Source organism: Tursiops truncatus, chromosome 11 (genome assembly GCF_011762595.2).
Source record: "Tursiops truncatus isolate mTurTru1 chromosome 11, mTurTru1.mat.Y, whole genome shotgun sequence".
Taxonomy (NCBI): Eukaryota; Metazoa; Chordata; class Mammalia; order Artiodactyla; family Delphinidae; genus Tursiops; species Tursiops truncatus.
In genome coordinates, this window is record NC_047044.1 from 20808299 (window position 1) to 20831828 (window position 23530).

Genomic DNA, 23530 nt, shown 5'->3' on the forward strand with positions numbered 1-23530 from the left:
ACATTTTCTAGGTGCCTTTCTTGACTCACCCCCTACCAGCCTCTGCTGGATCCTTTACTGCAAGGAGGGTCGGCCATGTGCTATTTGTGAGAACTGGGGTTGTAAACCTCTTTATACCTCTGTTTCCAAGATGTAAATGGAAGTAATCATTTTATCTAACTTATAAAGTTGTTGTGAGGATTAAATGAGTTAAAACATGCAAAACACTTGAAACAGAGCCTGGTACATAGCAAGTACCATATACATTTTTTTTATTATTATACTTAACTCTGGCCCATATCACACGGTACTGTAATTTTCTAAAGCAAGATTTTTGTCTTTTATCGAAAGAATGGTAACAAAATGATAGGTGTGGCCATCTCAATACTTTCTCCCAGGAGATTTTGAGGGTTATTCTTCTATAAGTCATCACCAATATGACATAAATGTGCTAAGCATGACTCAGAAAGTTCCTGGGATTACCTATGTCCATTTAAAATTCTGTAGCATTCTACTATGTCATTATATAAAGAAAATTCACTCCTTTGTTCATTCAACAAACACCATGCTAGTATTAAAGATATGTTGAGGAACAAGATATTCTCCTTCCTTAAGAACCTCACAGTTTACATTATCTATCTGTCGCTGTCTCTCTCTCTGTCATCTCTCTACCTAGCAATCATGTAACAGTGAGAAAGGGTCCATTTTATAGAATCCTTCCTGTTGCAAATGACTGCAACCCAACTCAGACTAGCTTAAAGGACAGGGAGCATTTATTGGCTCATTCATTCATTTACTCAACAATAAACTGCTGAACTATCTAGAGGTAAATTTTTCAAACATTTCAAAGCTGGGTCTGCACGTTTAGAACTCTCTCTCTCTCTCTCTCTCTCCCACCCTTAGCTCCACTTTCCTCTGACAGGCTCTTTTCACACGGGCCAAAGGCAGCCCCCAGCTTTGTCTGCTAGCTTAGCAACCTCAGCTGAAATAGGGAGCCTCTTTCTCAACAGCTCTGGCAAAAGTGCTGAGGCTGGTCCTCAGCCGTCCGGGTGAGTCATGTGTCCATCCCTGAGCCACTCGTGTGCCTCCGAACTGGGACTTCAAGCTCAAGAACCCACTCCCTGGCGGAGGTGGAGTTGGGATCAGTCCCACCCAAGCCTTATGGATGAAGAGTGGGAGGAGTGACTTCCTTAATGAAGAGTGGGGTGCTGATACCAAAAGAAGGGAGGCTGGATGCTGGGAAGGCAAAAGCAGAAGGCGGCTTGAAAGAAAGCCTCAGGGAAGAGTTGATGCGAGAAATCGGGTTTGAAGGGCCTTTGGAATTCAGCTGACAGATCAGGGATTTCAAAGCAAAGGGAAGACTGTGTAGACCTAAGCACGTGAGACCGTGTGGCTTATTTAGAGGAAATGAGTAGGGTTAGGATATGACTTGAGGAGAAAACAGTGTGGCAGGGAAGATGGGCAAGCGTGAAGCCAGCGTGAAGGTCTCTGTGTGCCCAAACGAAGATAATTCGGGCACACGTGTCTTCACACTTGAGGAGATTTTTCCATGCTATTTCACTGACCTTAAAGAAATGAATCTAACACAAAAGAAAACTGAAGACCGAAATGATAATTTCTCTTTGTATATCCATTGCCTGGCACATATGGGCCCAGTAAATGTTTATAGATCTGAAATGAAATGTCTTCTGAGCTAAATAAGATCATTTCTCTCCACCATACCCACATAGCATAGTGCTGGTACATTTTAAGTGCTCAATAAGCATTAGCTGTTATGTCTTCATGGTCATTAAGTCAATTTTTGATGATATATACTTAGCTTTCATCATTCCTCAGACTTTAGCTAATTTACTGTTACTTAATTCTCAGAAAACTTGAAATTAGAGTTGGAGATGCATTTAACTCAGAAACATTATTTTGCAGACTTGTACCTAAATCAGCAACAACGACAACAAAAACTTAATACTGCTGTCTGGTGACTTAGAAAGTAAGAAATATAAGTCAACTTTTGTATTTGAAAACTGTAAGATAAAAGGGACCCACAAACACCACATAGAGAGTGGGTCTGCAAGACTGGTAAGGATTATTTTTCATTTGAGTAAAACAAGGTCAGTTCACCCTTTGATGAGTTTCTCAATTAATCTCATTTCTTTGCTGGCTAGTCTTCCCACTTTCCCAGAGCCCCTAGGAATCTATAAAATAACAGATGATCATGCCAACCACTCCTCTTGGGGTTATTATTATTACATATGTATAATAACCACAAGGTTATGAAACTAGATGTCAACAAGAATCAATTAAAACATTGAAAGTAATGGTGTAAAGAAATTGGAATTCCATCCCTAGCCAGAATCCCCATCTGCCTGTGGCTTCCTCGTCGTGTGCAGTGGTTGGGGGGGGCAGAGAATTCTCTGGGCATGTTTCCCACAGAGGCCTCTATGGGATATTCTTGGTCCCCCTCTAGCCTGCCCCAGAACCTCAGTTTGGGGTTTGTCTCTCTCAGTCCTTTTGAAACCTTATGTTCACACTTGATAGCCTTAATGGAGGGAGAGAGGAGAAACCATTCATTGTTAATTCGATAAATATCTATCAAGAACCTACAACATGTCAGGAACATTCTAGAAACTGGGGTTACAGAATCTCTGCCCTCATGGAGTTTTTATTCTCATGAAGGGAGACACATATTAAGCAAATAAGTACATAATGTGAGATGGTAATAATATCCAATATATAGGCAGAGAAGGAGGAACAGGAGAGCAGGAAATGGGTGATCAGGGAAGGCATCCCTTTGAAGATGAAATTTGAACAAAGACCTGAAGGATATAAGGGAACAGCCATGCTGATCTTTGAGGGAAGACTGTTCCAGAAACTGGAACAGCAAGTACAGATGTCTTGAGGAGGAATGTATCTGGTGTGATAGAGGAAGGCCAGAAACCCAGTGTGTCCAGGGCAGAAAGAAAAAAAGGGACAGTAACAGGAGATTACATCAAAAGGGAACAGACACTGCAAGGTCCCTGTCGGCACCTGGGAATTTCCACAATTTTTTTTCTTTGTAGTCACCTTATGTGTCTCCTCTGTGTGCTGTCATTTCCTGCTTCTCTTACCTTTACTCAGCAGACATTGTCCTTTCTCTTTCTCAGGAATATTTGTCCTTTTTACTGCCCAGAATCCCACGCCTCCTCTTCTAAAGCAGCAAGGTGATTTTTTTTTTGGAAAGAGCATCTCTCCCATTGCTTCTGTCAATCAAAGTGCTCCCCACAGCTGTCTCAGCTCAACCAATCACACTGTCTGTCCCTGGAATTAGTCTTCACCAAGATGAATTGAGGCTTAATCAACTTGACTAGGGTTCCCCAAAATGACTGTCCAGTAGCTTCTGGTCCCTGGTTCCCCAAAGCTGCCCTGGTGTCTGTCCTTTCTGGAACTTGACTATCTAGCTCTTCTTTCAATTCCATAATCTAACCAAGACTTTCCAGTAAATTTATATTTAACTTAACAAAGCACCCCTAACTTATCATCAACCACCCTGGCTCTTCTTCCTGTCATGACTCATATCATATGGTCCCCATTAACGCTAAGTTGTGGACTTGTGGGAACTTGTCCTTTCATAGCTAAAATAATTTGTCATTATAACACTAAATTCTCAGTCTGAAGAAAATGTTAGCATTTTCCAACTGATTTATCAGGATAGTTTTTTTTTTAAGCAAAACCATTGTTTGCTATGATTTGACACATTAAGAAGAAAAAGTTACCACCACTACAATAAAAAAATAAATTCTTAAAGAGAAGGAAGGGATTAGAACATCACAATGAAACACACAAACTCTGGAATCACACAGCTTGAGTCTGCGGCTCAGCTCTGCCATCTGGCAGCTGTTCAATCTTAGGTTTGGTTCCCCTAGAAGCAAACCCTGAGACAAGGACTCTAGTGCAAATATATGTCTCGGAAGTGACCCCAGGACACACCAGTAGGGGAAGAGAGAGGGAAGGGGAGGCAGCCAATAGAAGGTTCTTTATCAATACAGGTAACTATGGGCCACCGGGTGCAATCCTACGATGAGTCTCTGAGAGCCAGCATAGAAAATGCCCCTCAGTTCTCTCCCACCCAAGGAGCAGGGGAGTTGGGGTATTTAGACACCAACTCCATCAGTCATTGGTTAAAGGGTGCTGGGGGGGGGGGGCGGGGGTTTGTTGGGATCAGAATGGACATATTCCCCAGCACTTCTGGCCTCCTCCAGCAGCCAGGGAAACAGATGCAGACCCTGGCAGTGGAGAGCCAGCCAGTGCCCACTGAAATGGTGACACGGGAGGGTGTACTGACCGCTCCACTACACTACTTAGCTCTGTAAGCATCAGGTTCCCCATGTGTAACATAGCATAATAATAATAGCATCTCACAGGGTGGGTATGAAGATTAAATGAGATGATGTGTGTGTAACTGTGTGGCACATGAGCACACAGAGAGTTTGTACATGTTGAACATCATGAAGGAGACAAAGAGGGAAACACATGGAAAGCCCAAGAGGAATGAGTAGGGAGAAATGGGAGGTGGTGAATGGGAAAACAAAAGAAAAACTTTTACGAATTAAGACATACAAAACAGACTTTGTGAAAGAAGCAATATTCTCAGCACATTCCAGCAGCAAACAGTCTTTCTGCAAAGAATTTTCAAGAGATTTGCTTCTTGAGAGTCAGGAAGAAAGTCTGAACAGCAAAACCCGCCATTCCCTGAAGATTGGTAAATACAGCGGCTGGAAAGAGGAAAAAAGGGAAAGGATCTGTTTTTCTGAAACTATGCTTCTACCTTACTCTCTTTATCCATGAGGACGGTAATTAGTTCTTTCAATATGACAAGCACACAAGTTTCTGCCTTTTCTAAGAAGGAAAGAAAATTAGTTCATAAAGGCATTTCTTTCTTTCCAGCAAGTCCTGTAGTTCCACGTCCATAGGTGAGGGGAGGGTTGGGTAGGGGGAGAAGAGAAACAGTAGACAAGTCACCATTTGTACCTGGGGAGGTACAAAGTGCTGGAGAGAAAACAAAGGCCTTCAGCTGTGTGGAGGTGGGTTTGCTATTTTCTTTGGGTGTGGGAGAGAAGGCTAAGGAGACTTTTGAGCTGAGACCTATGGGAAATCAATCAGCCATGCAAATGCCTGGAGAAGAGTATTAAATGGCAAGTACAAAGGCCCTGAGGCAGGAAAGTGCCTAGTGTGTTTAAAGCACACAAAGGAAGCCTCTGTGGCTGGAATGGATAGAACCTGGACACAGCTGAAGATGCCCTTCCAGAGGCTGAGGTGGGCCTGAGGGAAGGAAAGGGCAGGGAGGGAAGTGGGGGAGGGGAGGGAAGTGGGGGAGGGGAGGACAGTGAGCAAGACGAGTGACATGATCACACTCACATTTTAGCAGGATCCCCCTGGCTCCTGATTTGAGAACAGGCTGTCCAGAAGCAAGGGTGGACACAGGAAGCCCAGGGAGGGAGGTGTCGTGGTCTGAAAGCAGGTTGGAAAAGAACTTCCAGACACAAGGCAGAATGTAAAGAAGATGAAATTTATTAGAGGGAAGGGTCGCTGCTAGAACAGCGGTCTGACTTCCTAGTAGTCTGGGAGAGTCCAGCCTGAACATGTGCTATTGATCAGTTTTTATAGCCAGAAAACAAAGGAATGGTCCGAGGTGAAAATTTCGTTTACTGATTGATCGAGGCACATATACCTTCCTTCCGTAGGGTGGGAGTAGGACAGGCCAGATGCCTTTCCTTATTTGGGACAGGTCCTGTTGCCCAGGTGGGCATCGCCCAGGTGGGCTCAGGAATTTCGTAACCATCGCAACATGGCGGGGAAGGCGAGTAAGAGTCCGGTAGGGGGTGTAACACTGACACTTTTTCAGGTGGGGTCATCCTTTGTCCTTGGTTGTAATAATCCAGGTGAGTGATGATGTGGCTTGGACCAGGGTGGTCACGGTGGTGGTAAGAGCTATTCATATTCTGGATCTACTGTGAACAGAGGGTCAACAGCATTTGCGGATGAATTGGATGTGGGGTATGAGAGAGTAGAGAGGAATCAAGGAAGTCTCAGCTTATTCAGTGAAACAACCTGTACTACGTGCCAGACACTGTCCTGGACGCTGCAAATGCAACAAAAAAATTTTCTGCCTTCATGAAGAGTTTTCTCTAGTGGGGAAAACTGACCATAAAAAATACAAATATTCAGTATGTTAGGTATGCTGTATGGTGGTGAAGTGCTAACAAAACCAAAACAAGGATAAGGAATATCAGGAGTAGGGATTGCAATTATAAAAGAGGGTTTCAGGAAGTCCTTGCTGAGATGATAAGATCGGAATAAAGACCTGAAGGAGTGAACCGTGTGGTTATCCTGGGGAACAGCAGAGGGAACAAGTGCAAAGGCCCTGAGGGTTTAAGCACACTGATTTTGTGATGCCAATTAGACATCAAAGTGGAGCTGTCAAGTAGGTAGCGGGATGCATATTATGGAGAAGACCTTCTCAGTGCTTCTCTTGGCTTTGGGCTCACCCTCTTCCAGGTAAGGTGACCAACTGTCCTGGTTTCCCTGGGACTGAAGGGTTTTCTAGGACACAGAACTTTCAGTGCTAAAAGCAGGACAGTCCTGGGTACAAACAGTTGTTCACCCTAATTCCAGGTCATCCTGCATCTTTCTGTCAGAGGGATGCTTCTAAAATATAATCCTAAAAAGTAGATCCTAAAAATCCTTCAGTTTTTCCTTCTAGCATGAAGGATCAAAGTTAAAGTTCTGTAGAACTCAGCACAAAAGTCCCTCCCACCCTGGTCTCAGCGTCTCTCCTGCCCCTCCTGCACCAGCAACCCATTATCTACCAGCTGCCCTCACAGCCAACACATCTTTCTCAACAACCATCCAGCACTATGGCATCATTGCTTCCTGAATAAGCGGAGATATTTGAAATCGCCCACCAATGGCTTTCATACATCTCTTCTCTTTGCCCATCCCATCCCCATCTCCACTTCTCCGTGTCGCTAAAATACTTCTCTTGCTTAAGTTTCATTTCAAGGGCTACCTCCTGGAAGCCTTGCGGGTTGATATAGATATTGTATCTGCACGTCCATGGGGCTCACTGTATCCTGCTAAGGGCTGAATCCAGGTGTGGTGGGTCCCAAATCTTATATAATTTGAGGATACCCTTTAAGAAAAATAATACAAAATTTCAAATACAGATTTAGGTATAAGAGTGAATATTTACTTAGAAGGGACACACACAAATGAGGAGTCCTGAGGCGTTGCAGTAAATTGCCCTCTGATCCCACTCTTTCCACCCCATGTGGAAATTGGAGGTTCCCTTGTCTATCTCCCTCCCTAGACTGTGAGACCCCTGGGGGCAGATAACTTACCTGCTATGTCTTCGTATCCCAAGTGCCTGGTATGTGGAAGCAGCTCAACGGATGTTTGTCGACTGCCAAAATGAATGGTCAGGCTGGTGGTGACAAAGAACACTGGTCTGTGAGGCAGATCCTGGTTTTAGTGACACCTGCCAATGACCAGTTGTATCACCTGAATATAAGGAACAAGGAACTTAACCTCCCAGATATTAAAAGCCATTAGGTGGCCTACCTGTGTGAAATGGCTAGGTAGACTGCCTGGCCAGAAGAGGCGCTTAATAAATACTTGTTTCTCCTCTTTTCCTACCCTTGGGTTCTGTTTCCCTTCCATCAGTCACAGGCCCCCAGGGCTGGGATACAAGCCAGGAAATGGGGCCCACTCTCTGTGAATACATGAACTTGTTTAGCTCCGCTGTCTTACCTTTCAGAACGACAATCAGTGTTGCAGCTGAAATATTTTCCCTGCCGCTCATGAGTTAAGATTATTTAATTGATCCTCTAGCCCTCCTATTTGTCTGCAGGTCAGCAGGAACATCCATAATGTGCCGCTGTGCACTTGAGCTCAGTCCAGGGTCTGTAAATAAGGATGGGAGAGTGCTGTTTCTGCTATTTAAGCCAATCAATGTTATTGTTTTAAAGGAACCAATTTCCTTCCTTGTAAACCCAGGTATATAATAAATAAATAATTCAGCATCCCTGAAATATTTATTATAGGCAGGTAGCATTCTGCTCTCTGAGAAAAGCAACTTGTCTAAGAATTGGATGCTGTTGGTTACCAGTGGCTCCAGTAATCATAGACCCTGTCTGTCGCTTTCCATCATTTGTCTACTGCTCAAAGCAACCTTGGGAGTTAGGAAGAGTGTCTCCATTTTAAAGATGAAGAAACACAAGAGTTATTAAATAAGTGTACAGAGCCAGTAAGTCCAGGAGACAGTATTGTAACTGGTCTCTTTGGGGCACACCTCTACTCTCTGTGCGGGGCAAGAATTACAGTCCACTTTATAAGTGTCAGCTCTTATAAAGGACAACAACCCCCGGGATTTCTTTCCAGATGAGCCATTCTGCTTCTCTGTACTGCCTGGATAGAACCAAGAATTTACTATACCGTGCATCACATCTCATTCCCTGTCCCCGGGTCAGTAGCCGGCACCCCAAACCAGTCTGTGGTCTCTAAGGCTGAGTCATGTGTTTGGACTAATGAAGATCTTCAGATGACAGCCCTGTGCATTTCTTTTCAAAATCTCTGCTTTTGCGATGACCTAGCTCACCTTGGCGTTTGCTAAATGTTATTCAGGTGGCTGTTACAGTCAGTCACTGCTTTTTCTTGGATGGAAATCACCTGTTGTTGATGATGATGATGATGGTTAAAGCTATGATTAACCCAGTACTTACTACATGCCAAGGACTGTGCTGACAACTTTGCAAAATGTCATTTAATTCTTAGAAGAACCCTTTGAGGTGGATGTTAATGTCTTCATTTTTTAACTGAGATGCCTGAGGCCTAAGTAGTTGCAGAAAATAACTAGTTCTAAACCACACAGGTAATAAGTAACCAACACAACCAGGATTCAAACTGGGGTCTCACCAATCATACAATGGATGCCCTGAGCCACTACGACACCTCCAGTGAGAGAAGAGTCGGTATTCGCCATTAACTAACGTAAGCTCTAGTCATATTTAGGAGATATCTTTATTTCTAGGCAAAGGGTATCCATTCACCTACCCACCCATCCACTCATCCATCCCTCCATACTTTTCCTCACACAGACTATTCCCTTTGACTGGAATGTTGCTCTGATCTCCCCATAACTGTGGAGCTAACCCCCTTCTCAACCCTTAAGTCTCATTTTTAAGTTCCACCTCCTCCTGGAAGTTTTCCTAGCCTGACATTGCGTCCCGTCTCTGTGCCCTCATGGCGCTCTATTTATCCTACTCAGGGGTGGATCCCGATTTTGCGGGGCCTGAACTACAAGGTACAGTCAAGGAAAATGACTTGCAGGGTAGAAACTCAAATTAAACAGGGAAACTAGACCTTAACTTCATTTCCTCTTTGAGGTTTGGGTTTTCTGGATACTCAGTGTAGCATAACCATAGCCCTTTAAAACTTAATGTTTCATCCAAGTGTTGGTGTTTTATTTTTCTGAAGTATCGAACCATTTCAGCTCTAGATAGACCGAGGTTCAAAGGATTTAACACTATCATTGTTCTGATTCAGGTTTAAGTTGCTGAGCCTTAGATTCAGCATCCCCACAGTTGTAGCCAATAGAAAAGTGAGAGCAAACAGTGTTGACCTAACCTGAGGTCCTAAATGCCAACACCTGTCATGATCATTTCAGTGGTTAGCTTAATTTGCAACGTGTGTTTATCAGATCTACTTCTGCTCATACAGACTTTGTTAAAATCAGATCACAATAAATATTATATTGTGTTAATAACCCATACTGAAACTTAGAGATGTTTGCTTCTTACACACAATTAACAGGAACTCAGCGAATTAGTTATTATCCATAGTCTACCTGTATGGAAACTGAATCTGAGAGGTGTGATCTCCTTGAGGTCACACAAGCTAGTAATAAGTAGTGCAAACCGAGTTATGATTACAATGTAAATGTCCTTTGTCCATACTGACTCTCCCAAGAACCAAATCATAAAACTAGACTGCATGGCTTCAGCAATCCTATTAAAGATTTACACTTCTGCATGCAAATTAGTCTCACTAGAGAATGACAGATTGACATGGGCGATCCAAAGTAGTCAATATTTCTGCAAGTGGTAATTCCAAAGAGCCTGTATTGGAGCTATCGAGGTATTACTCCCTTTCATTTACTTTGCTTTATTGTAATTATGGAATTCCCCCTCTGCTGCGACTGGTGAGGAGATGATGCCCTGAAATCTTAAGTTGATTTAGATGGGATCCTCTCTTTTGTTAATACTTCAGCTCAAACCTTCTCCCGAGAGTGTTTGCTTATAAATCCCTAGACATTTCCAGAGCTAACGGGAGACTCTTGGTCCTCAGAGGAATTTAAAGGAAAGCTATAAGTTGGTCATCAGAAGTCCCTTTGTGAGCTCCTGATGCTGTCTGGGGCACCAGGGCACAGGATCAGGCTTCCTCCAAATTCTGCTGCTCTGCTAATCAAGTGAAACAACCCCACGTCATACTCGTTTCTACTCTTCTGTGGCACAAGCTGTTTATCATCAGAATAAGCAGACTTGAAATTATAGGTGGAGCCCATGGTCCCCTCTCTCCCTTCCACCCTAGGCCACACTTCTTGGGAGTTAAAGGGTAATAATGGGATTACATTTACAGTAACAAATCGTATTTTGCTACATCTCTCCCACTCCCCTGTCCCACCTTGTTTCCCCCAATTAGTTCTGGAAAGCCTGGGGCTGGGCCTCATGGACTCACCAGTACAGGATCCTGGGCATCTTTCTACCAGCCACCATTTCATCCCCATTGTTGAAGTCTCTGCCCAGGTCGAACCACAGGGAGCAGGCCCAGTGTGGTACTCCCTCTGGTGCCCAGTAGAGGGCACTGTTTCCCACCACACCACTGTCTGCCTTTGCTCCTGAGGCACTGGGGTCCAGGAGAGCTGTAAGCAGGCCCCTCCCTGTGGCAACCACAGCTGCCGCCATCCTTCACACTCTCTGCACTGGCCCTTCAAGTCTCACCACGACGCCGCAGCTGCTTTGCTAGAAGGAGGAAGCGCTCTTTCTGTGCCTTTTGGACCCTCCCCAGGGCATGGCCCAAAGCAGGGCCAACTTGTGTTGCAGACGCTCAGAGACGTGTGAGAGCAGCTCTTGGGTTTCTACGGTGGCTTCTCCTCTCGCTGGGAGGTGGCCTGCCCTGTACTCAAACCACTCCTGCCTCAGGCCGCAGGGACATTGTTCTTGGGCTGAATTTCTGTGCCTGCACCTCTGTCCTTAGCACCAGTTCTTCCCAAGGAGGATCTAATGGCCCTTCAAGCAAAGAGGATCCTGCTGGGGCTTCCCTGGTGGCGCAGTGGTTGAGAGTCCGCCTGCCGATGCAGGGGAGACGGGTTCGTGCCCCGGTCAGGGAGGATCCCACATGCCGCAGAGAAACTAAGCCCGTGAGCCATGGCCGCTGAGCCTGCGCGTCCAGAGCCTGTGCTCCGCAGCCGGACAGGTCTCAACAGTGAGAGGCCCGCGTACCGCAGAAAAAAAAAAAAAAAGAGGATCCTGCTGGGTCCACCCAGCAGTCTTTTCCCGGTACAGGTGAATCCAAGTAGCAAAAAGAGATGTGCTCAAAACACCTGCTTCCAGCCCTGGGGTTACCAGCACTCAACTCCAAAACATACAAGAACTTGTTGGGGTACTGAGTTGGTTGAATTCCACAAAGCCAAGTCCAGAAGATTCTTCCCACTTGACACTGAAATTTTCAGGCACGAGAGGTCACTGTTGCACCCTTATCCCCACTCTAAACACACCATGGACTGGGTGGAAAGTCCACGCCGGCCACAAACTCATGCCAGGGACAGCAGTTCTGTGTCACCTCCACTGATCTTCCAGGCCTGAAATCAGCCAGGACATCTGTTAGCTCCTGCTTGAGGTGCCCCCTTGTTAGCAGTTGCTAAGGTACTTTAGAGCAGGAATCCAGAAAAATGCAGCAATTGTGAGAATCTGTGCAACTCTGGAATCCCTGCAATACGCCTGCGTTGTGATGGAACTTACATAAACCTCATGATTTCTTCTCTGGGAATCTTGCTTTTCTGAAAGACTGTTTGCAACTGGCCCCTTTGACAGCAACAAGTACTGTGGGCTCTGATAGGACAAACTTCCTCCTGGAAACAGTTGCAGAAATAGGATAAATGAGGCCAAAACAAATACACATGGTAGCCCCCCAAAACATACCAACTCCAATGTTCGTATTTCCCTGACCCTCGAGTTTCAACTCCAGCTCATGTGGGGAGTGCCTGCTGACAAAAATGTCAGTGCAGTTGCTATCTGTTAGCCTCACGCTTGGCTTCTCTCTCACCTGGAAAAATAATAACCTGACAAACACGGAATACCCTCAACACATATTCAATGCTCTATTCATGTTGTTGCGCTTATAGGACAAATGGGGAGAATATAACCACGATGTTGACAGTGAGCAATGATTACTACCTGAGCAAGCACTGTTCTCAGCACAGTCTGGTTTAGTCTGGGTAGAGTGAGGGAAAATTCAAGGGCACAGAGCAAACGGCAGAAGCCTCGAGAGGTGCCCTAGACTTTTGTACACAGTTCTAGCGACCATCGATTTCCTAATATGAGCCAGGTGCTGTGAAGTGCTTGCCCAGGTCCCCTCTTAATCTGCACAGCAGGTACCCTGAAGTGTGAATTATCATCCGTACTTATAGCCCAGGAAACTGGGGCTCTTTGGTGACTGGCCATGGCTTTGCCAATGGCAAAGAAAAAGATCCTTGAGATTCTGACCAAGTCCTTAAATCATGACTGCATTACTCAAAACTCAGCTGCAAGAGACAGAAACTCAACTCGAACTAGCTTATGGGGGTGGTGGGGGGAGGAATTTATAGAGGATCCAACTTCAGGCATGGCTAGATCCAGGGACTAACATATGTCACATGGACTAACTCTGTCTCTTTTTATTGATCTTTTCTGTTTCCACTTGCCACTGCTTCATTTTGTTTATGTGAACTTTCTTCTCCTGCAGAGTTTCCTCCATAAAACCAGAAAGATGACCATAAATGGTTCCAGCCAACATTACCATTTATCTCACAATTCCAGAGGAAGAGAGAGACTTCTCTTTCAGAATCCATGTGTAATCTCTCAAAGAAGAGGCTGGCTCTGTTCAGGTCACGTCCTGCTTATCCCTAAACCAATCACCATGGTGGAGAGGTTAAGTCCCATGATTGACAGCCAACCAAGGCCACATGGAGAGGGAAGTTTGGTGGCCATTGAAAGGAAGGTTGCTGTACAGACAACCCATGTGTTAACAGAACTACTAGGGACTTTAGTTAGATGTAATCCCTTATGAACTTGGATCTGCTGGTTTTCATGGTGTAATTTCCTTTTGTTTTACATGCTCTCCATTATCTGTGGTATACTCATGGAAATGGCATCAGAATGACAAAGGAGGAAGCCCCAAGGTTTGCGTATGTGTTTTAAAATTAAAGAGCCAGTGATTACCGGTTTTCTTTCTAGAACAAAAAGTATGTTGTTAAAATAGAGTTGCTGAAATCTTTTAAAAACTGTTTTAAGAGAATGCAGCATCACCTTGTGGTGTTCTTGCCAAAAATGTTTAACCCAAATTTAATCATGAAGGAAGAATCAGACAAGTGCAAAAAACTGGCTTGGACTCTCCAAAAAAGTCAATTTCATAAAAGACCACACACACACACACACACACACACACACACACACACACACACACACAAACACACTCTAAAAGGCTGAGGAACCACACCAGGTTAAGGTGACTCAAGAGTCATGACAATTAAATAATTAAATACAGTGTGAGATCTTTGATTAGATCCTGGATTTTAAAAAAAAATTATAAGTGGCATTATTAAGACAATTTAGAAAGTTCAGTACTAAGATCTATATATTAGGTAATGATATCGTTTTCAATATTAGGTAATGATATCGTTTTCAATGTTGCATTTTCTGAGTGTGACTGTGGTTATGTAGAAGAATGTCCTTGGTCTTGGGAGAACATGCTGAAGTATTTAGGGATAAAGAGTCAGGATGATGCAGCTAATTTTCAAATAGTTCAGGGGGAAAAATGTACACATAGGGAGAGATAGAGGTGAGAGAGATGATATGGTGCGAGAGGGTGAGCATGTGGCCAAATGTTAAGAATTGGTGAATCTAGGTGAAAGGTATATGGGTGTCATTAAATATATTCTATTCTTATACTTTTTCTCTAGGTTTCAAATTTTTCCAAATCAAATTGTTGAGAAGGGGAAAAAAATTTAGGTACAGCCTCATAACAATCTAAAATCTAACTCCCTCACCCATAATACAGTAAGTGAAGCCCAAAAAACTCACCGTGTAAATGCGGGGTCATTATTGCCAGGTTAGTTAAACGACAGGCCAGTTTTAACAGCCAGAGCTGCAAGAGCCATATCTGTTCACGTCCAGGCCGCTGAGGTTGGCGCCACCTGGTGGCAGTTGTCTGCTTCAGCTTAAATAAGGATGGGGACTGTTCTGGGTCCTCCTCTATCAGTGGTGATTCCAGGAATCGCTAGGAAGTAGCACCCATTTCCTTGACCCGATTCGGGAGAGTGGCCAGGAGTATTCTGGAAACAAGGAGACCATTTCGTGGGCAGGGGTCGAGGTGAAGGCAGTCTGGGTCCAGTCTATGTGGGAAGCGCTGGCGTCCAGAGGCTGCCTGGCTGTCAGTGAACAGCAGGCTTAGCTGCTCTCTGCCTGCAACAAAGTCCCTGGTTATGGGAACCTAATGTCCATCCATGCAGTAGGGAAGTAGCTGGAAGAGTTTGACACAGCTCCGGGCTCAGAAGGGGGCGTCATTTAGCCAGTGACAGCTAGGTCATATACAATGTCACACCAGCAATTTCTAAAAATCAACAATTTAGAAATTATTTGATGCACCGTTTTCACTACAACTTACATTGTTTAAAGCAGTTTTATTAGAGAACAAAAGGGAATGTATTTTAAAATTTTTATTTATATGCGAATTTAGGTGACTGTTGTTTTAAACTATTTTTAATATCACCTGTGTGCACATGTATGTTTTGAATAACCTATATATGTACATACACATGGGTATATATAAAAAAATAAACACACACATATATACATACATAGACACCCAGGAAGTATTCTAGCTTGTTTTCTGAATGGAAAATTGGTTACATAGTAATACATGTGCCCTTTCCCCACTGCTTCATTCTTTTTTTTTTTTAATGCTGTTAATCTGAATAGCATACATGGTGTAATTTATTTAATAAATCATAAAATCTTAACCATAAAACCATAAATCTTAGAAAAATTTGCTAAGATTTATATCTTGCCTATTTTTAGGAAAGACTTGATGTGGTTTATTATGCTAAATCACATATAAAACAAGACAATGAAAAATATTTAGAAGACTGAAAAACCATCAAAAGAAGAGAAAAGCATGGGGTAAGCTAAATCATCCAAGTTTAGCTTTGGATTTCTTGGGGAACAAAAAGGAAACAAGATGGGCGGTTGCTTCTGGCTCTGCACCAGGGTCTAGTCTGGCTGGAAGGACTCCCAGGTGAGAAGGACAAATGGAGACAAGGAGTCACTCAGTGGTAGCAGCTGGTGACACCAAAACTAGAGGAGTAGCATTGTGAGGGCATGGTGAGAGGTCACACTCTAAAAGCCACCAGAGCGCTGTGAATGGGCTGCGCAAGCCAAGAGGCCCAGAGCAAGGACTGGAACACCAACGAGACTAGGAAAGAGCATTCCTGAAGAACAGCTGGGATTGTTCCCACGGTTTGGGAGGGAAAGCAGTGTTTTTAAGACCAGGGATGCAGAGGGCATAGATATATCTCTTCACCCCATAAAAGAAACCTATGTTCATCTTTCATATAAAGGGCGTTTGAGTCACATGGCGACTCTGGATTTTCTATAAATGGCACAGAAATGTTCTTCCATGAATGCTTCCCCTAATACTCCTCTACAAAAGATAGGACCCATGGTTTTGAAAAGGCTGGATAAGAGCTAAATACATTTTGTGAAAATTAATAGCATTTCTGCAAACCACTGAGAAGTTATTAAGAAATATAATGAGAAAGAGATTCCAGTTGCAGTCGCAAGAAAAAAACATACTTGGGAGTAACTTCTATGAGAAATGTGTATGACCTCTTTAAAGAAAATACAAAATTTTGCTTAAAGAGTTAAAATACTTGATTAATGGAAAGGTATACCATATTGGAAAACTAAATAGCACGTCAGTTCTTTGCAGATTCATTCATAGATAAATCCCAACAGAATCATTTTCGTGGGAAAAAAAGGAAAATATTTTAAAGTTCACGTGAAGCAGTAAACAAAGGTAGATATAGAATAACGTTCAAAAAGCAGTAGTAATGTCATTGGTGGTAAAAAGTCTTACATGGTAGAAGATTCTAAAGCAAAATTTGAAATAGTGTGGTAATCTTTCAACAACAGATCATTGGACTAGAATAAACAGAAGATGGAGATCCTATTACATATAAGAATTTAAATGATTTTTCACAAAGCCATCACCAAATAACGTAGAGGAGAGAATAATTCAACAAATGGTACTAGGATACGTGACTATCAATTTGGCAGAAAAATAATTATTTAGATTTTTATCTTACACATGTACCCCAGTAAGTTCCAAAAGGATTAAGTCTTTATATATAAAACTCAGACCATTTTTTTAAAAAGTAAAATTAAATTAAATTAAAATTTATCAAACTTCTGGGGGCAGTGCAACTTTCCAAGCTTGGGAGTGATTGAAGATATCATGAGTGGGAGAGATTTTACTGCACACAATTTTGAAACTTCTTCACATAAAAAATATAACCAAGGAAAAGACAGGTCAACTGGAAAAACTACCTATACAACAAGGACATAGGCAGCAGTTAATATTTTTTACCTTTATGTAATAACATTTATGCACATTAGCAAGAAGACCACCATGATTGCTGGGGATAAAAATGAGCAAAGGACATTAATAGGAGAAATTGTTCAGCCTCAGTAGTGTAGTCAAAGAAATAAGAAGGAAAAGAACCGCAAATTAGCATTTTTCATTAAGTGAAACTTTAGGGAAAAAAAGTTACTACCCAGAGTTGGGGAAGGGAGAGAAGTGATGTGGAAGGTGTGCTCTGATCCCTCTGGTGGCGTAGGAAACCGAGAAAAGTTGTTTGAAAAGCAGTTGGTGATATTTATCAATAAATATAAAAATCAATAAATATATAAAAAAAATAAATAAATATAAAAATTTATTTATCAATAAATATAAAAATCAGTTAACACTGATTAGTAATCCTAATAAAATTAATTTTATTTCTGACAAATAAAAATATTTTTAGATTAGTTGCACTAAAGTGTTTTTCTTTTGTTTGAAGCTACTAGCACATAATTAAAGTTGATGCACAAACTTTTTAGATATCAAGAAAAAATTCCCGCTGCCAGAACCACTCTTCCCTACAGCCCGACATCTTGGTTCTCCATTATGAATGCATCTGCGGAGTATCCTGAGCCTGATGTTAAGTTAGAGTAACTAGTAAATCTCAAGGTGGCTTAGGATTCTTTCTTCCCTCAGTAATGTGACCAGTCTTTCATCTAACAAGTACTTATCGAGCACAATCTGTATGCACACACTGGGGAGAGGTTACATAGATTAGTAAGACTCGATTCGTGCCCGCAGGAAGTTTGGAGGCTGGCAGAGGAGCGTATACGTCATTTCAGGAGCATCCAGGCAAAAATCCAAAGTAGAAAAGAAAAAAATCACTATGAAAAGTACCAAATGCTTTCCAACACTTCTGTTTTGAGCTATCTACCGTATGCACATCACACCATCTTCAATGCAGGTTTCAAGAATGGTACACAGTGCTGATCTCATATTACTTCATTAGTAAGTGAAAAAGCAACAGAAACTCAGTAGAGATAAGCATCCTGAGGTGACCATCCTCGTCAGAGGCTCAGAGGCGGTGAGCAAAGGGTGACCACACACACATGGACCACACACACTGACAGTTCCAGGAGAGAAGCAGGAGAGATGGGAAGATGTAGAGAAATACTGAACCTCTCCTTTCCCTCTGGGATTAGCTGTGTGATATCTATTCTGACCTGAGCAGGGATGTGTTTGGTGTTTTTAACACATGAATCCACTATCCACAAGAACCAGGACCTGCAAATACACTTTCACAGGCTTGCCAGCCCTTCCAAAGTGGAAGGGATTCTCATGGTAAATTCATCTTCATTCCCCACTCAGAAGTTTGCTACACTTCTTTCTTCAGTAAGGAGCCACATTCTGCTTTTACCCATGTATTTGTGTACGTTTTATGTATAAAAAGGTGTCTAGTATATAGTAAGCACTTAACAAAAAGGTTGTTTGGGTAAGGTTAATCCGGGCAGGCTGCACTGAAGAAGTGACTATCAAGGTGCTTTTTAAGGAAAGAAGCTCATATATAAGGCTATTTTATAAAACAGATTTTTGCCATAAGCTTAATGCTTCACCTTAGTGTTCATTTCTGATGCTATTTCTTTGAACCACTGCATACCTCGTATGCATTGACTTTATTTCTGCTCCTAGAGACTTTAAGCAGTGAATAGCGGTTAATTTGTTACCTGGTCCACTGATTTCTCTCCTAAGAGAATGGGTTTCATTTTCAGCATTTCCATCTATCAATTGCTACTCATACTTAAATGGATTCTCCTAGCTAAGTTCTGTTGATGTCTAATATATTTTATTTTTTTATATAATTTTTTTTGGGGCCGCGCCGCATGGCATGCGGGGTGATCTTAGCTCCCCGACCAGGGATCAAACCCATGGCCCCTGCAGTGGAAGCGCGGAGTCTTAACCAGTGGACTGCCAAGGAAGTCCCTAATATATTTTCTGAGTTGTGCAATATTCCTGTGGTTATTGTAGTATTTGGTCATGACTGTTTGCTCCCATACCTCATTCTTATTTCCAAACTCCCTAGGGTGTTGCAGATTATATGGGAGGTCTCCAATAAATAGTAACCCTATTTTTTGTCCAGGCTCTGAGCAAGATGAGAACTAAAATAATGAGTAAGGATAGAAGCCAAGATACCACTGTGATTCAAAATAGAAGCTAGATGGGAGGGTAGAGTTTAGGGTATTAACCAAATGGGCCTGTTGACTGGATTAGGCAAATTTAAGTACCAAATTCTGGGCAGAAATGAACTAGAAAATCTTCCCAACTCCCACCCACCGACCCATCTCCCCCATACCTCTTAGAATTGCAGAGTAGAGTAGATATTCTCTCTGGGCAGGCAAACTCCTTCACAAAAGGAATAAGGGGAGAATTCTTCCTAAATTTACCTATCAGGTAAATTACTACCTCCCCGGGCTGGAGTGAGGAAAGGGAGAGAGGTCAGGAGTTAAACTGATGGAGTGTCCTTCCTGGGAAGGATACATCAGGAGATGAGAAAAAGGGTTCCCCACTAACAAGATGCATGTTGAGAGGCAATAACAAGAAATGGGAAGAGCAAGGAAATAAAAATCAAAATATTTGGCATTAATCCTGATTTTCATATTTTCTAGCCATCAAAACTTAAATAAGACGATCTCCCTGAGCCTCAGCTTTCTCATCTGTAAAATGGAGATAATATCTGTTCTTCTTACCCTCCACAGTTTTTACAAGATGACATAAAATAATGCAACATTAAAAACTGTTAAGCATGATGATATGGTATTAGCAGATAAAAACTTACACAAAATCCTAACCGAAAATCATAGGTCAAGAGTTTGACCTCTTTGTGGATGGTTTCTTTCTCTCAGCTCTCAAGCAGCGTATGGCTACTGTTATGTTTCTTAAAAGGCTTCTAAGTTCCTTCACCTTCCTTCTGTGCAGTTCTTACTGTCACTCTAAGGTGACAAGAAATCCCCTAGGGACCTCCTGGACACTTCTGCCTCAGGCCCCCATCCCACTCCCCGTACTGCGTGGGCCCTCTGCTTTCCCCCAGAGCCCCTGCAGATGACAGCTCGGAACTGGCTCGTCTAACGAAGCACACAACTAGTTCCTAAGAGGCTTGTTATACCTGGTCCCTCACAATAGCTTGATTCTCCCTAATATACGGGCAGGAAATCTGAGGCAAACTTGTTCCTCCTCCAAGGCCCTTACCTTCATGAGTAGCAGCAGCAACTTCTTGGTTGCTAAGCTGAAAATCTGATCTGGGCTTCATTGCTGGTTCCTCCAGTGTCCTATTTAACTCTATAAACATGTTTGATATATTTTTCTGCTTTATCTTTTCTTTCAATATTTGATTTTTAAGTCAAATAAATTGGTTTCCTGTCACAATAGAGAAGAGTACATGGAATTTTTTAATTCCAGCCCAGATACATTAAAATGATAGCTTATATAGTCTGAAATTTAAAAATCTATAGTCACAATTTTTTAAAAAGTTATTGTGGGGCTTCCCTGGTGGCGCAATGGTTGGGAGTCCGCCTGCCGATGCAGGGGACACGGGTTCGTGCCCCGGTCCGGGAAGATCCCACATGCCGCGTAGCGGCTGGGCCCGTGAGCCATGGCCGCTGAGCCTGCGAGTCCAGAGCCTGTGCTCCGCAACGGGAGAGGCCACAACAGTGCGAGGCCCGCGTACTGCAAAAAAAAAAAAAAAAAAGTCATCGTAGAACAGGAAGAGTCATCCAGAGTAATGAGCGAGGGATGAGGCCGCAAGTTTACAAACTCATGCAGTAATCCAAACCCAGGAAAGATACTAACAAACCAAACAAATAGGGAAGTTTATTAGCCAAAGAAATAGAAATATAGCAATCCCCAAAGGAGCTTGACTTACGTTAAAATCTTAAAAGAGATAAAGGATGGACGCTGTAATCAAGAGCAAAGAATTATGGAAAACTACTAATAAAATAGCAGAGTAAAAGAGCAGAGAGCGTCCAAATTACATCAGTAATCACAATAAATGTAGCTAGATTAAATTCACATCATAGACTTCTAGACTGAATGAAACGAGCAGAATATTTGCATGTGACACACCAAAGTGGAATCATTCCATTTCTTTGGAGCTGAGTGTGTATATATGCGTGTGTATATTATATGTGTGTTTTGCAAGGGAGAGGGGGTAGGTTAATTCAGTCTATACGCTCTTTGCAGAAGATTCTGATAGCACATAAAAGTTTTTGTTGGTCCCAGTAGCACAATTTTAACTTTTGCCTACATTCTTTTACAAGGCATAATTCAATTAATTGAAATTTGTTTCATTGAAAGTTCATCTGAAATGTGCAAAATACTAATATAAAGCAGACCCTAGTGGATATTCAGAAGGGTGGTGTCTATAAGAATGATTAATAGACACTCCAAAATATCAGCTGGTTTATTCACTGCATGAGAAATAGGTCAACATTACCATTTTATTCTAAATACAGCCATTAAAATCTTAAGAGAGAAAATTTCACATATCACTGATTATTCATTTGACAATTTTAGCTAGAAGCTCTTCATTCTTTCCTGGGGCCTCTATAAATCAATTGTAACAAACTGCGCAATTATCATTCTTGCAACTGACTGCTTGGGGCAGATTTAAATTCCATTTTGCAAGCAAGCCAAAAACTCTCCTTTGCTTCCTAAGCTCAAAAGCCAGAAAGCAGCTGAAAGATGGTCACTGCTTTGTTCTTGAAGGGGGCTAATTACAGAGTTGTCTGTCTGCCTAGAATGGGCTCTTGCAGCCAGTGTGTAAATAGGGACAATTAGAGCTCTTTTTTCAAGCAGACATTATTTCTAAATAAAGAAACAGAACTTCAGATTTTAATTACTCTCATAGGAATTGTAACATTGAACAGAACCTGACCATTTTTTTCCCCTGACAATTCAGTTCAATGAACATGACAATTCTGTCACAAGAATGTTCTAATTTTAACATTTCTACAGATGGTTTGGTAGGAACGTGAAGTTTAGTCCTCCCTTCTTTCCTCACTAGATTTATTTTAATCCTACATCACAGTCAGTTTAAAATAATTTGCATAGTATTGAAATATGTATGTGTTTTGTTCCTACACCTTCTTAGAATCATTATTTTTACATTTAAAAATATTCAAGTAATCCATCATTTATTAAACTCTACACAGATCTTCCAAGCATTGCCCTTAATGCTTAGCAAGCATTTTCTTGCTTAGTCCTCCTACCTACGTTAGGAGGGTTATTCTCAATTCATAGTTGAGGAAATTGAGGTGTGGTTACTTGACCCAGGTCACATAGCTAGTGAGTGGTAGAGCTGTGATTTACATCTAGCTGACTTCCAGAGCCCTTTCCTGCCGGCAGAATTTAGAAAGCAGTACCAAACCGTACCTCCTCCCATTAGGGAACTTGGCGAGGGAGACACGAGACATTATCAGGGGGCTTAGGAACCATGGTAGGAATTTTGGCTGTGTGTGTGTGTGTGTGTGTGTGTGTGTGTGTGTGTGTGTGTGTGTGTGTGTGTGTGTGTGTGTGTGTGTGTGTGTGTGTGTGTGTGTGTGTGTGTGTGTGTGTGTGTGTGTGTGTGTTTTTCTAGGGGAGGGAGCCCTGCAGTCTTGGAGTTTGGAAGGTTATCGAGACTGGGAAAGGATAGTGGTGAGAGTGGTCTTGGCAGATTTTAGGTTATGGTCCAAGATCAAATGACTGAACTTGCTCCTAGATCTGCTAGGCTTGTGGAAAGATGACTGCTTTGAGACGCTCCTTCTTTTTCTCATTTGTTTTTATTCTGTAACCGTGTTCTGAACCTCATCCCATTGCTTTACCTCACTGACTTGCCCCTCCTCTCTGTTCTGAGAGGATTTATTTATCCACACGACACAAGTCAGTGGCTCATTATGTATTGTTTTAGACTCTGTTTATTTTTTTTTCAGAGTCATACACCTCTGCTCAGATGGAATCACCCAATCCCTCTCAATGACTCATTTGGTGGGAACAGCAAAAACAGGTGCTAGAATGTTCTCTAACCCACAAAACCCCTCTGTGGGAAATAAAAATTATATCATTTTGTTATTGTCCATTAAAAAATAATCAGTGTTTCTCTGCTTCTTTTCTACATCCAGACCTAGAATTCTGTGTAGTATATAAGCTTGAGATTTAAAAATTAACTGGGATACAAGGTGGAGTAGGCAAGTGCTAAAGAAAAAAAGAGGCAAGGGAGTCATTTCACAATTTGTGATCTCAGTGTCTCTCCCTCTCTCTTTCGCTTTTTCTTGGAAGGACAGTGTCACAGGTCAAGTTCTCCTGGAGAAAAGACTCTGAGATGGAGATCTGCATGCATCCTGTCTACCGGGGAGTACTCTCAGGTCAACATCTGGAAGGGAAGGGAAGGAGGCGAGAATGGGCAGAAGAAGGTGGGCTGTGATGCCATCACAACAGACACTTCAGCTGACCCTGCAGGGAGCTCTGAAGCCTGGGTGGCCCTTCAGAAGGGTCCCGAATTGAGGAACGAGGAATGAGCCTTTACACCCATGTATCAAGCAGTCATTGACTGCAGGCTGCCCCCAGAAATAAAGTGTATCCATTCAAACAAAGCCAGTTAGGAATGGGGGAAGTT

General features: G+C 42.5%; 1 long non-coding RNA gene across 3 annotated transcripts in view; it reads right to left on the reverse strand.

The window, feature by feature from the left end:
• LOC109547201 (uncharacterized) overlaps nucleotides 1-23530 on the reverse strand; it is a 35390-nt gene that overhangs the window by 9361 nt on the left and 2499 nt on the right. The window contains exons 2-7 of one of the 3 annotated variants that reach the window (XR_012324229.1): nucleotides 20128-20295; nucleotides 19235-19353; nucleotides 14349-14877; nucleotides 10747-12139; nucleotides 7762-7914; nucleotides 7353-7489 (exon numbers count right to left, since the gene is read on the reverse strand). This is a non-coding gene — a long non-coding RNA (uncharacterized lncRNA). The remainder of the gene's footprint in view (nucleotides 1-7352; nucleotides 7490-7761; nucleotides 7915-10746; nucleotides 12140-14348; nucleotides 14878-19234; nucleotides 19354-20127; nucleotides 20296-23530) is intronic. The other 2 variants (XR_012324230.1, XR_012324231.1) reach the window with 2 other exon arrangements.